Source organism: Cnephaeus nilssonii (genome assembly GCF_951640355.1).
Source record: "Cnephaeus nilssonii genome assembly, chromosome: 17".
NCBI lineage: Eukaryota > Metazoa > Chordata > Mammalia > Chiroptera > Vespertilionidae > Cnephaeus > Cnephaeus nilssonii.
The window spans coordinates 8,707,761-8,720,582 of NC_137088.1; the positions used below are offsets into that span (position 1 = coordinate 8,707,761).

Below are 12,822 nucleotides of genomic sequence, written 5' to 3' on the forward strand. Positions count from 1 at the left end.
CGCAGGGTTTGGCTTAGAAGGATCAGTCCTTAGGTGATGGCCAAAGAAATGAAATTATTATACTGGACATTTGTCATAGCTCAGGCGGTCTTGCAGCCAACGTCCTGTCTGATTCTATTCCAGGCGCTCTTTGGGATTTGTCTTAGTGTGTGGCCTTGAGAGTGAGGGAAATCACACGGGCAGATCCCCCTGTCAATGCCCAGGCCATTCCTTCCAGATACTGATGAGAGCGTGAGGGGCGCAGTGATGCCAGGGCAGGTGGAGGTCACACTCCTCGTAGCAGCAGCACACGGGCCATACCATGCCTGATGCCCAGCCTCCCGGAGCTCCAAGATTAGTTCTCCAGCCTGCCGTCTAACACGGGAGCCCCCAGTGGCCTTCCAAGTCACCGAGAGTGCTGGCTACCTCTTGCTAGTCAGCTACCAGGTGACACAGAACAGCAGTCATGCAGAGAGGCTCCTAGGTCTATAGAGCCCTGCAGGAGGAAAGGGTGTGTCCTGCGGTGAACAGGCTCATTGTGACAAGGCTCAGCTGTCACAATGCACAAAGCTGAGGTGGAAGCCAGAGCAGGAGGGCCCCAGGCAGCAGAGAGGGACCCACCTGGCGCTGAGGGTGGTGTAACTGACAGTGTGAGGAGGCTGGTCTGAGCCAGGAGAGCAGAGCACCATCCACTCCAGCCAGAGCGACTGGGTAACTACCTGCTGGGCCATCCCATGGGCTGAGGGAGAGAAGGTAGGTGACCTGGAGACTCCCAGTGATGCTGAAGCATCGTTCTTTATTTTAATTTTTTTTATTGGTAACTTAGAATGCAAAGTATTTTATTTTTAAACTTTAAAACAAGACAACCTAGGTTAAATAATATAGTTTTCCAAAGCTGAATGTGCTCGCTTGGAGCTCAGTTTTTCTGCTTAAAGTACGCAAACAACTTTCTAAAACTCCTAGGCAAGACACTACTGTTTTGATGATCTGTGATTTAGATGAACTGATCCAATCTCAGTTGGTAACATCCCCTTTTCCCCCGTTGGTAAGGGTTTAAAAAATTCTAGAACAGGTGCATTTTTCTAGTCTTACACTGACAATTTCATTCCAAATGTCTCCTGAGAGGCGTATGCCATACACAGGAATCCATCTTCATCCTTCTCACTTTCATACACTTCCGATATCGGTGTGGACACACTCACCAGGCAGTGCCCATTCCTAACAGGAAGAAGGCTTGGTTAGCGTTGAGCTGTAAGCGCCTTCTAAGTATCTCGATGAGTTCACTCATGTTGACATGACCAGGTACAAGAAACTTGGTTTTATCCAGGACAGGAAGCTGCTTCTCCCCCCTTGTATCGTTCTGTTATCACCAGGATTTTGGTCGGATGCTGCTCTCGGATAAGCCGGACATCTTCTGCTCTTGGTTCGAAGGTGCGGCGCTGCTTGAAGGGCTTCTCCGACGGCACAGCGCGCGGGGCTGGAGCAGGCGGCGAGGCCGAGGGTCCCGCCGCTTTAGGTGGCCGAGGTCCTGACAACGTCGACCGCGACTTCCCTTGTGTTTCTTCCTGAAGCGCCGTTCTGATCGCGACTGGAAACTGATGGCCATGATGGTGCTGTTGGCAAGTGTTTTTGGTTGGGTTTCTATTCTTTTAAGTAAACCTCCTGGAAATACACTGTGAACTGAGAACTTCATTCATCCAGTCCACCACCCTTATGAAGGCCCTCCTCCACTGCACAAGGAACCATGGCAGCACGCTTTCCCCCTCAAGGCCTCTGCCCAGGCTGTGTCCTCCGCCCGGCTTTCTTTTTGCCTCATCGGAGCCTCCACCCATCATTCACAGATAGTTTAAATGTCACTCCCCGGTGGAAACCCTCCTTGGCACCAGGTGAGGTCTCCTAGACCAGTGGTCGGCAAACCGTGGCTCATGAGCCACATGCGGCTCTTTGGCCCCTTGAGTGTGGCTCTTCCACAAAATACCACGGCCTGGGCGAGTCTGTTTTGAAGAAGTGGCGTTAGAAGAAGTTTAAGTTTAAAAAATGTGGCTCTCAAAAGAAATGTCAATCGTTGTACTGTTGATGTTTGGCTCTGCTGACTAATGAGTTTGCCGACCACTGGCCTAGACCCTGGAACCACACCTCGCAGCGCCCAGCCGAGCTCTCACTGGTGAACAGGAGTCTCTTCCTCACCAAGTGACGGGCTCCGTGAGGGCAGGGACAGCGCTGGTCCTGTTCCCAGGTGCACGCAGTCCTGCACAGCAGTGTCGGACACTCGAGAAGTAGTTGTTGGCCGAATGAATTGTGTAGCAGCTCAAAAGGACTAAGACGCTTGCCGTACCACACGTCAGGCACAAAATGTAGGTAGTCGACATTTTACTCGGCAGCTCAAAATATCAAAGAATATACACTTGGGGAGAATGGAGACATGAAGCTGAGCACTAAGTCTACTCAACGCCATGTCCTGGATGGGACCCTGAGCCAGAAACAAGGCCTTTGTGGAAAAACTGGGGAAATCGGAATGGACTTTGCAGTTTAGCTAACTTTGTATTGATGTCAATTTCTCCATGTTGACACACGCCCCATAGCTATGTACGATGTTAACTCGGGGTGTTGTATATGTGGGAATTCTGTATTAGCCTTGCAACTTTTAGGAAAATCAAAAACTATTCCAAATACATGGTTTCTCTAAGAAAAGAATTCATCCAATTTCTTCTTCAAAATAGAAAGTTCTGGGTAGAGAGATGACGGGTGACTTTTGCCTTTATTGTACCTCCTCTATTTTTTCTATAATAGCATGCATTGCTTCCCTAATTAAAAAACAGTGTCGTGTTAAAAATAATGAAATAGCTTGGTTTAGAAAATATTCGCGTGTGTATGTAAGTTTTGTTTTCATTGGAAAAGATCACATTGCAAAAGCTGTAATAACCCATCAGCACAGTCCCGCAACAGAACTGGATTCTCAGTTTTGTATGTAACCGTTCCCCCGCCAAGATAAGGCCGCTAAGCTGCAATCGGAGCCGGGCTGTCAAGTTTTAATGCAGGTGCCCGCTTGTGTTTCCTTCAGATCGGACAGCAAGCTCCCGCTGGCACGTGCTCAAACCCACAGCTGCTGACATGGATCACATGCGGGTCCTCCAGGGGCAGTGCGGGGTCCCCTCGGTTCCCTGAAGGCCTCTGGTCATTGTCACATGTGGGATGGGGGAGGGAGACGTGCAGTCCGGCGGGACTGGGAAGGTCATGCCTCTCCCGTCACCTTGTCCACACCCTGTGACCCCCTCTGAACCTCAGCTGCCCGCTGGGAGAGGGGGAGAAGCTGCCGCTGAAGCCGGAAATGGGGACCGGGTGCTCATGGGAGCCTGCTGCTCTCGAAGTCATTCTAGATAGGAGTTCGGGGGGGAAAGTGGGTGGCTCCTTCTCTTCCTGCAAAGTGAAGCAGAGAATGAGCTACGCAGAGTCAAGTAACCAACTGAGGAGTCGAACAGGACCCAGGAAAGCCGGGTTTTGCACCGCCCCGTCCCTGCCTCGCGCCAGCCTATGTTCTCATTCTGACCTGCATCAAGGACTTTGTCCTGACGACCTCTGGGAAGTTGAACGAGCTAGTCTGAATCCTGTTATGGTAAAGCTTTCTTCTACCATGTTGGGAAAGTGCCATTTCGCACCGAAGGAAGTGACACGGGCTTCTCTCTCAGAAGAGACTCCCTGGTCCCACAAAGGTGGACAGCAGCCCTTTGTCCACTGCCGACTGGACTAGGAAGCAGCTTGGAGCCTCCTGCGATTCAGGACCACATCTCTGTCCGAGAGAAGCACCAGGATCACCTCTCTCCTCCTGCTTGGGCGAGGGGGTCTGGCTTGCAGGGGAGTCCTGACCCCACATTCAGGCCCAGCTCTGGATTGCTGGCTGCTCCCCAGATACCTGTGCCTGGGACCATGGCCTTGGCCCTCTCAGCTCCCACCCCACGTTCGGTATCTTCTCTCTTTGAGATCAGGACACTGGGCCCCTTCCTAAAGCCACTGGTAGCTGCGATGGACCAAGTGCTGGGTCCTCAGCCCAACATCAACATGCTTCCTGGGCTTCATAGATGCCCCTTGGGTCACACTGGTCCCCCTTGCCTCCCCCATTCTGCCTCCACATGTCTGCCCTCCTCTCTGAGGTTCCTCCTGCCCCCACTGTGCTCCCACCCATTTCAAAGCCTGCTCTAGGCAAGCTGCACGGTGGGGCGGAGGGCTGGCAGCATTAGCAGTTAGAGACAGAACGCCAGCCCCTCCCAGACCCGCGGCGGCAGCATCTTGCTTCCACAGATCCCTGAGTGGTTCACGCGAGCCACACGGTGGGAGGAGAAGCTTTTAAAATAAGATGGTCTCAAAGTGTGGGTCCTGGACCATCAACAGCAGCAGAGACACCACACAAAAAATGCAAATTCCTGGGTCAAACGCCAAACATACAGGAATTAGAACATCTGGGGGTGAGACCCAGGCATCTGTATGTTTGATGCTGCAGAGTGATTCTCTTGTATTTTCTCTATACATTACAAATAGCATAAATTAAAGTTACAAGTTACTATTGTAAAGTGTAATAAATTACAAAATAAATTTTATTATAATTATAAATTATTATACATTGCTTGTAAATGTTAGATATCTGTAATAATAAAAGCATAATATGCTAATTAGATCAGATGTCCTTCCGGATGACCTTCTGGACGAAGCCGGGGCTGCAAGGGCCGAGCCACTTGCACGAATTTCGTGCATCGGGCCTCTAGTTACAAATAAATACATATGCTGCTATTATAGGTGATGCTTTTTTACTGTTTACATGGAATACATTGTAAAATATCAAAACATCCCCAACAAGGCTGATGTCTCATTTAGCTGTGCTGTGCCCAGAACACCTGCACCGTATTTGCACACACATGTTCCTAGAGAAATCACATAGGAGTATTTGGGTTGGGATTTTACATATATGTTTTTGTGTCATTCTGCAATTTTCCTTTTCTCACTCAATAATATGTTTTGAAAAATTTGCTGTTAGAAAGCAGAGGGCTACCTAATCATTTTTAGCTGCATCATAGTCCATTGTATACATTTTTTTAAGCCACTAGTGGACAGTTGGATTATTTCCAGATTTCCTGTAATACGACAGAGAACTTGCTCAAACACACCTTCTGAGCCATGGTGAATCGTGTTCTTAAGGGCAGAACCCGCAAAGGGCTGGAAAGTGGGGTTGTTGATTATAGAGGCATGAGCATTTTCAATGTTAATGGCCATGCCAAAGAGCTACAGCCCTTCAGCCCTTTGTACCTTCAAGGTTAATAACTCTGCAACCTTTGAGGTGGTGGTATGACTCTCAGAATACCAATGCCAGACCAAGGCCTTGGCCAAGGTTGGACGGCACTCGAGTAGTCAAGGTTCAAAGTCGGCTTCTACTGCACTCAGAGTTCTAGGTAAGCAAGGGCCCAGCAGGACCCAAAGTCACATCATTGGACTAAAGCTTCTGTCAAGGCTTCTTGGGAACCCACATATTCAAAATGGAGTCATCTCAGAAATTCACCCGGAAATTACCCACGGGGGAAAGCCAATAGGATTTGCAATGCAGGCAGTCCTACAACATGGCAAAAGTGCAAACGAGGAGCTTCATCTGGAGGCTCTTGAAAGGTCAAACAGGAGTGGCTGTAGCAGACACAGAAATGTTTGGCAAGTCCTCATAAGCATTGCTAAAAACAGAAGAAACAAGGGCAGTTTCCTTTTCCCACGGGTGAGTGTGTGCCTGGGCCTCAGCGTCTCAGCCTGCGCCCTGGGTAGTGTCCCTGACATGGAACAAAAGGCCATGACCTCATGCCCCTCCCCCGAGTAGAGCTTTCTCATGGTTCTCTAGGGTAATCGCAGTATATTCCAAATTTAAAAACAGTCCCAGTCCTCAGCCCATCAGGAGTGAAACTGCACAAAGCTCGCTCTTTTCTTTTCTTTCCATTTTGACACTTTTTACAGAGAGAAAATGTGTGACTTCTCTTGACGAGCAAACAGCCAAAGGTGTGTGGGAAAGGTCTCTCATTTTTCTGGTGGCAAGACACCCTAAACTAAATTCATTAGCAGCTCTTCTGCTTGGAATTTTAAGATATCCTCTGACCTATATAAATTCCTTGTTGTGTCCTCTACTTATATAAGACAATTAACAGACATACGCTATGGCTACAGAGCAAAGCAGGCGCCTGGTATAACAGAAAGGGGCTCTGAGACTCATCTTACTGTTGAAAACATCCAAGTCGAGGCTCTACCCCCTGCGTCTACTCTTCTAAGAAATGTTCTTCATGTCTGTAATTTTGTGAATAGACACTGCTTTTTAGACATGAGTCAAGTCTTATCTTTAGTAGTTCTACATGTATATGTCATTTAATCATGTTTGTATATTTTCCTACCTTCTAGAAAATATTACAGAACACCAGGATAGGGATTTGTCTATGTTTTATGAGCAGCTAACTGTAATAAGTCCTGTGGGCAAAAGCTGAATTGGTGACTACACACTCAAATCAGTTCACATCCCTGCCCCTCAGTTTTCTTTCTCCAAATACGTCTGACACAGCATGCCCATTGGTCCCTTCGTTTGACAAATATTTGTTGAGATCTTACCCTGTGCGCCTTGCATCAGTCAAGGTGCTGGAGCTACAGAGGTGAACAAACATGAGGTTCATGCCCTTGTGGAACTGAGATACCGGTGGATCTGAAAGCTGCAGAGGCAAAAGCTATCGGTCAAAAGCAATATATGTATCTGCCTGTGGAGACTTCCTTTCCTCTCTGTCTCTGAAACCAATGATCCTGCATGATTCCGCTGTGTATTGGCACCTACTCTGGAACACCTGGGCAGCAAAGGAGCTGTAACCTTCTTGAGGGCAACACACGGCTTAGAGTTTTCATGTCCCCGATGCTTAGGATGCTGGGGTAGCTGCCTCTGAGCCCTGCACATGGCCTCAGGCCCAAGAGTCGCTAGCCTTTCTTCTTTTCTAAACAGCCTTTCAGCTGGGGTAGGTGATTGTGGATGTTGGACATATGAAGACAATGATAATAAAACTGATATTTTCCTACCAGAACTAACAATGGGTGAGTCTTTTGAAAGCTACCTTTTTAAAAAAAATATTAACGACTTGAACTGTTTAGGCCTGAGTTTATAGACATTTAGGGATGGCACATTTCATGTTCATTAAACCTCGATTGGCTTAGTCTGGTGATTACCACCCTACCCCCAGTTTATGACCATGATTAACCCCTGAAGTCTGAATTAGGCCCTTTTGGTTGACGTCATTTGGCACAGAGTTAGATATAGCTCACCGATTGCAAAAGAAACCATCCTATTTTCACTCTGTTTGGATTTGCTTATTTTCTGGCCCTTCGATGCCTCTGAGCTCACATACATACTCCATTACCTTAGCTAACTGAGAGTTCACTATTTAGGAATTATGGGGATTATCATGAATAACTCACACCCATCCTCCTTATTGCAGAGTGAGATCTACTAATTAGCATCAGGTCTAGGCAAAGGGCCCCTGTTGGGAGGGGCCCGGAGTACTGATTGAGGATCAGAGTTTAGTCATCTTCAGGGTGAGTCAAGTCTCCATGCCCTGTAAGAGAGTGTGGGCCAGGAAGGAGGGCTCAGCTCTTGCCAGCGGTCTTTGTTCCTTTCACCACCATGCACACCCCCAACTTTGCTCTGTTCAAAGGGGCAGAATAGAGGAGTAGATGAGGAGGACAAGTAAAACCTCAGGCTGGCCATTCCAGAGGTGGTTGGGGGAGAGAGGAAGAAGAGGAGGAGGAGGAGGAGGAGGAGGAGGAGGAGGAGGAGGAGGAGGAGGAGGAGGAGGAGGAGGAGGAGAGATGATGGCTGGTGCCTGCATAACTCCTACCATATCTCCTATCCAATCTTTCCATCACTTTCTGAAGTCTAGGTGGTTCTTCCCTTTTCAACATTATTATTTTTTTTAAGTTAAACCTCTTTGGCTGTTCTAAAATATAGTTCATATCAGAAAGGCAGGGTAAGTGCTTGGTTATTTTCCTTTATTCGTTTTTAATCTCAATTTAATCCATGGAAGTAATTGTTTTTTGATGCTCAAATTGTCCCCTTCTTGAAGTCCCTTCAAGTTGGCTTCTGTTGTTTTGACTTGCTGCCTCCCTTGATTTTGTTTGTTTAGTCCTCGCCTGAGGATATTTTGCATTGATTTTTAAGGAGAAGAAGAGAGAGGGAAAGACAGAGAGAAATATCGATGTGAGAGAAACACATTGATTGGTTGCCTCCTGCACAAGCCCCAACCAGGTTCTGGGCTGGGGAGGAGCCTGCAACCGAGGTATGTGCCTTTGACGGGAATCGAACCTGGGACCCTTCGGTCCACAGGCCGACGCTCTATCCACTGAGCCAAACCGGCTAGGGCTGCCTCCCTTGCTTTTGAGAACGAGTGCCCACAGCTTCTTTCTAATGTATTAACCAGACTTGGAAAATCCTCACAGCCCCTCCGCTTTGTCCTTTTTGCCTATCCACGACAAGTAATGGTTTATACTAGTTGTATTAGTTAAGAACGCTTTCAGCTATAAGTAAGCATAACGAACAGTTTTCCAGTTTTTTTCACCAAACAAGAAGTCTGGAGCAGGCAGCTGTTAGCATTTGTTCAGCAGCTCATGAGGTCTAGAGCCAGCACTGCTGTGATTCCCTGGGTCTCTCCTTGGTGGTTGCAAGATGGCAGTTCCTATTCCAGGCATGATGCCCAATCAGGGCAGGAAGAAAGGGAGGCCAGAGACAGCTGCAGCTGTCCCTTTGTACCAGAAAAGCAAGAGTTTTCCCCAACTCCCTCCTCCCCCCCCCCCCCGCCCCCAAACACATACCCTCCTACCACCACTCCAGCTGAATTCCACCCAAATCTTACTGGCCAGACTGGCTCATATGGTCACCCCTACTTGCAAAAGAGGCTGGGAAAGTGAACAGTTAGCTTTGCTGATCTCTACAGCCCAGGCAGGCAAGGAAGTGGAAGTTGGAGTGAATACAGGGCTACTATTTCTGGGAGAGTGTCAGTCTTGAGTCTTGAATCAACTTTCCCTATCCTGCTTCTATTTATTTTTAATTTTTTATTTTTATATAATTACTAACTGCCCTTGATTTTGAAGCAGGGATAGACAGTTAAAAAGAACTGTGAGCTGGAACTGAGTAAAGCTTTATTTGCAAGACTGTCCTAAGGAAATAAACGTTGGCTGCTTTGACATCCATGCCCTGATGGCTCAGCTCAGCACTGTCCAGTTATCAGATGCCACCTCCAGCTGTGGGGTCTGTGCTGCCGAGTGGCCCACCTCCTCCTGACTATAAGGGGACAGACCAGTCTCACCTTCGTCAGGACAGATACCCCATTTGAGCTGTAGTCATCCACACAATGCCAGAATACCTCGCGGCCAATTTCACCAGAGGCCACCCGACCTTCGCAGTCACGGCTAAGGGCAGCGCTACCACCCAGCCAGCACTCTGTGCAGATGTTAAAACGCTGAGCTTATTCTGCAATGACAGGTGCACTGCCACTGCCTGGAGCCTCAGAGTCCTGCTCATCCCAGGTCCTCTCCGAGGAACCCACCACCCAGCCCAAGACCTCCTTCTAGTCCAGCAACTGAAGGCTAAGGCCTGGCCCAGCAGGGGCCTTGAGATCCCACTCCAGACAACACAAGGGGCATGCATTCGTGTCCGTACATTTGATGGTCACGTGGCTTTGACTTTAAAACATTGGAATATCTCTTACGAGAAAGTACACTTGTTACTAGTCCTGCTGGTCATGTCTCTTGACTGTCCATGGCTGAAGGGCAAGTGGGTAGTTAACGATAGGTGGGTTATCTCTTCACTGACAGTCTTGGTTTCCTCATAGTTAATTGAGTCACTTGTTAGAAAATTTGAGCTGCTCAAACACAGTTTCTTTTTCTTTCCTGCTCATGCTGCAAGTGAAAAAGGCAGGTGCAGAAGGACACACTCTGTATGATCCCATTGGCATGAAGTTGAAGAAGAGGAAGTATGTTATAAGGAGTCAGGAGCGGCTACCCTGGGGGCACAAGAAGGCTTCTGGGGGACTGGTCTTGTTCCTTTTATGATCTGGGTGTTGAGAATGCAAAATGGTACGGTCACTTCAGAAAACAAATGGTCAGTTCCTTAAAATGTTCAACTTACAGTTATGACAAGACTCAACAATTCCACCCAGTGACATACTGTATGTAAATATTTATTCATAGCAGCATTATCTACAACAGCCAAAATCTGGAAAATGAAGTGTTCATCACTTGGTAAATGCATAAAGAAAATGTAGTGTACCGGCATACTAGAATACTATTCAGCATGGGTAAGCATGCTGAGTGTAAGAAGCCAGACAAAGACTACACCTCGTCTGATTCCATTTATATGACATTTCTAGAAAAGGCAAATCATTGGTTGCCGAGGACTGGAAATTAGAATGTGACTGAATGCAAATGCATATGAGAAAACTTTTTTGGGAGTGATGGAAATATTCTAAAAGTGGGGTGGGGTGATGGTTGCCTGCCTTTATAAATGTACTAAAAATCATTGAATTACCATGTATTGCGGGTGAACTTTATGGTATGCAATTTATCCCTCAATAAAGTTGTTAAACAGAGCTCTCAATTTTCAAATGTTCTCAGCCAATTCATATTCTTAAAGGGCCTGTGTAAAAACAACATTCAAGTCTGTGGTGCAAGCCCTTGAGCTGCCTGCTTGCAACTTCAATGATGAGTGGCATCAATAGAAATTTGAATAAAATATAATCCCTGTCCTCTAGGAGTTTAAGTTGCAAAGGGAGAAAATGGGACAGTAAACAGTTACAAAAACCCTATGATATTTTATGTCAATTATACTTCCATTGAATAAAAAACACCCCATGATAAACATTGTAAGTGATATGTACCAGGGTGTTTGGGTCCAGAGAACGCCTGGCTCTGATGGGCTGAGGTGGAAGCAGAACAGAGGAGGTGACACTAGAGCTGGTCTTTGAAGGATAAGTAGAAATTCAGGAGGTTGCAAGTGTAGGAAGTGGAGAAAAGGGGTGGGTGACAGTTCCAGGCAGAGGGAACAGAATGGGCAAAGGCTCAGAGGTGTGAAAAAGCAATTCCCTTTCTGAGAACTGGGAAGGCTGGAGACATGGTGCTCATGGAGAATAGATACAGAGGAAAGGAAGGAAGGAGCCAGAGCATAAAGGGCTTGGCAGCCTGCATGAGAGTCTCTGGACAAAGGGTTAAGCAGGGTTTATTTGTTGGAGGAACACAGGCATGATTCTTTTGGCCCAAATTAAACTTTGTATATCTTGGCAAATATCCTATGGTACTCATTTAAAAAATATTCATTAATGTACTGCTCATTAAGTGTCAGGCACTGTTCTAATAATATGGAAAGACTCATTTAATCCCATCAACAGTCGATCTCAAATGCTAACCTGCATACGAATCACGTGGCAGTCTTACAACAGAGAAACCACAGGGTCTTTGAGGAATTCTTTAGTCCATTCCAATGAGGCAGTATTTTGGTCCTATTGTGATGAAGCTAGGATTCAGAAATGCACAAGTATCCATGTACAAAATGACTAAACATGGACAAGGAAACCACTGCATGAAATGTTACAACTCAAAACGGAAGTGTATGTGAATGTCCAGTACCCTGCTGTTTTAAATATATTTAAAATTTTTAATAAATTACGAAAATTGACACTATCTCGAGCAGACCACCTTGCCACACGTGCTGCTTTTGGAGGGCCCTAAGATAAAAACAGCAATTCTTTCATGAATCTTCTTACTTTTCACATCTTGAGCTCATTTGTAGCATCTCCCTGGTTTCCCTCCAATAAACAACTTCTTCCTTAAATTGGTGGCATTATGTTATTTTTGAGATCTGAATCGCAGAGACTGTACCACAAGCCTGCGTGCTCCATCTTGTTTTGCAGAGTGCTGTATATCTAATTAAAGCTTCCCACCAGTCCATAAAAAGACCTAACATTTTAAAAAGCAGTTTGTGTTGGAGCCGGCTCCCGGGCAGACTGGGAGAAGGGGTTTCTTCCTTACCAATAAACATACTTGCTTAAATTCAAAATTAAGTAATAATACATTACTTTGTACTGGAGCATTTTTTTAAATATTGCCAAAGCATAATCAGATCATGTCGCCACCTTTATGGTGTGGAACCCAAAACGGGTCATGTTCTTGCCAGCCGCACTCCGGCTTCTCAAGAAACGCTGGGGACGAATAAATGATTTACTGCACGCCCAGTTCTGCACCCCTCTCTCTGGAAGAGAGTTGGGACTGACTTTATTTACATCAACTTCTTATTCTGTTCCTTTTCATTTATTGTTCTGCTATTCTTATGCCCTTGTTTCCCTTACAGAATGTATTCAAAACCGGAGTTACATAGCCGCAATATAAATAAATACTGTCTTCTGAGGGCTTGACTATTACAGCCGTTGTTTTGTGGTTACTGTTATAGCTCAGGGGCTACAGACCTGGCGGTGGAGGTGGAGGCCCTCAACCACTGGCACTCCCTTGGGAGACCATGAGCGCGGCATTTCCCCCCCACGAATGGTGATATTTGGAAAGAAGGGAGAAACAGAAAGGGAAAAGCAGGTTGGTGAACCCTGGCCTCAGGCGGGATTGCTGGACTCCCTGAGCACCAAGCGTCCACGTCCACGGTGGGAGGCAGGAGCCCATTCCGGAGCTGAACCGTCCAGGGCCACGGTTAATGCCTGGCGTGTGACTTCATACGCTTTAATACTTTCCACGACCTTTTGCCTTTCTACGCTGTTTCAGGAAGAGGCAGCCTGGCCGAGCCCTGTCTCCCGCTGG

At 46.9% G+C, this 12,822-nt stretch overlaps 1 pseudogene across 1 annotated transcript; it reads right to left on the bottom strand.

Moving 5' to 3' along the window:
* Window positions 1-1,067: 1,067 nt before the first annotated feature.
* On the bottom strand, window positions 1,068-5,147 carry LOC307113417 (microtubule-associated protein 1 light chain 3 beta-like; annotated as a pseudogene). The gene is made up of 2 exons: window positions 5,136-5,147; window positions 1,068-1,625 (listed from the first exon to the last, which is right to left on the bottom strand). The product of its transcript is annotated as a microtubule-associated protein 1 light chain 3 beta-like (transcript).
* Window positions 5,148-12,822: the final 7,675 nt, after the last annotated feature.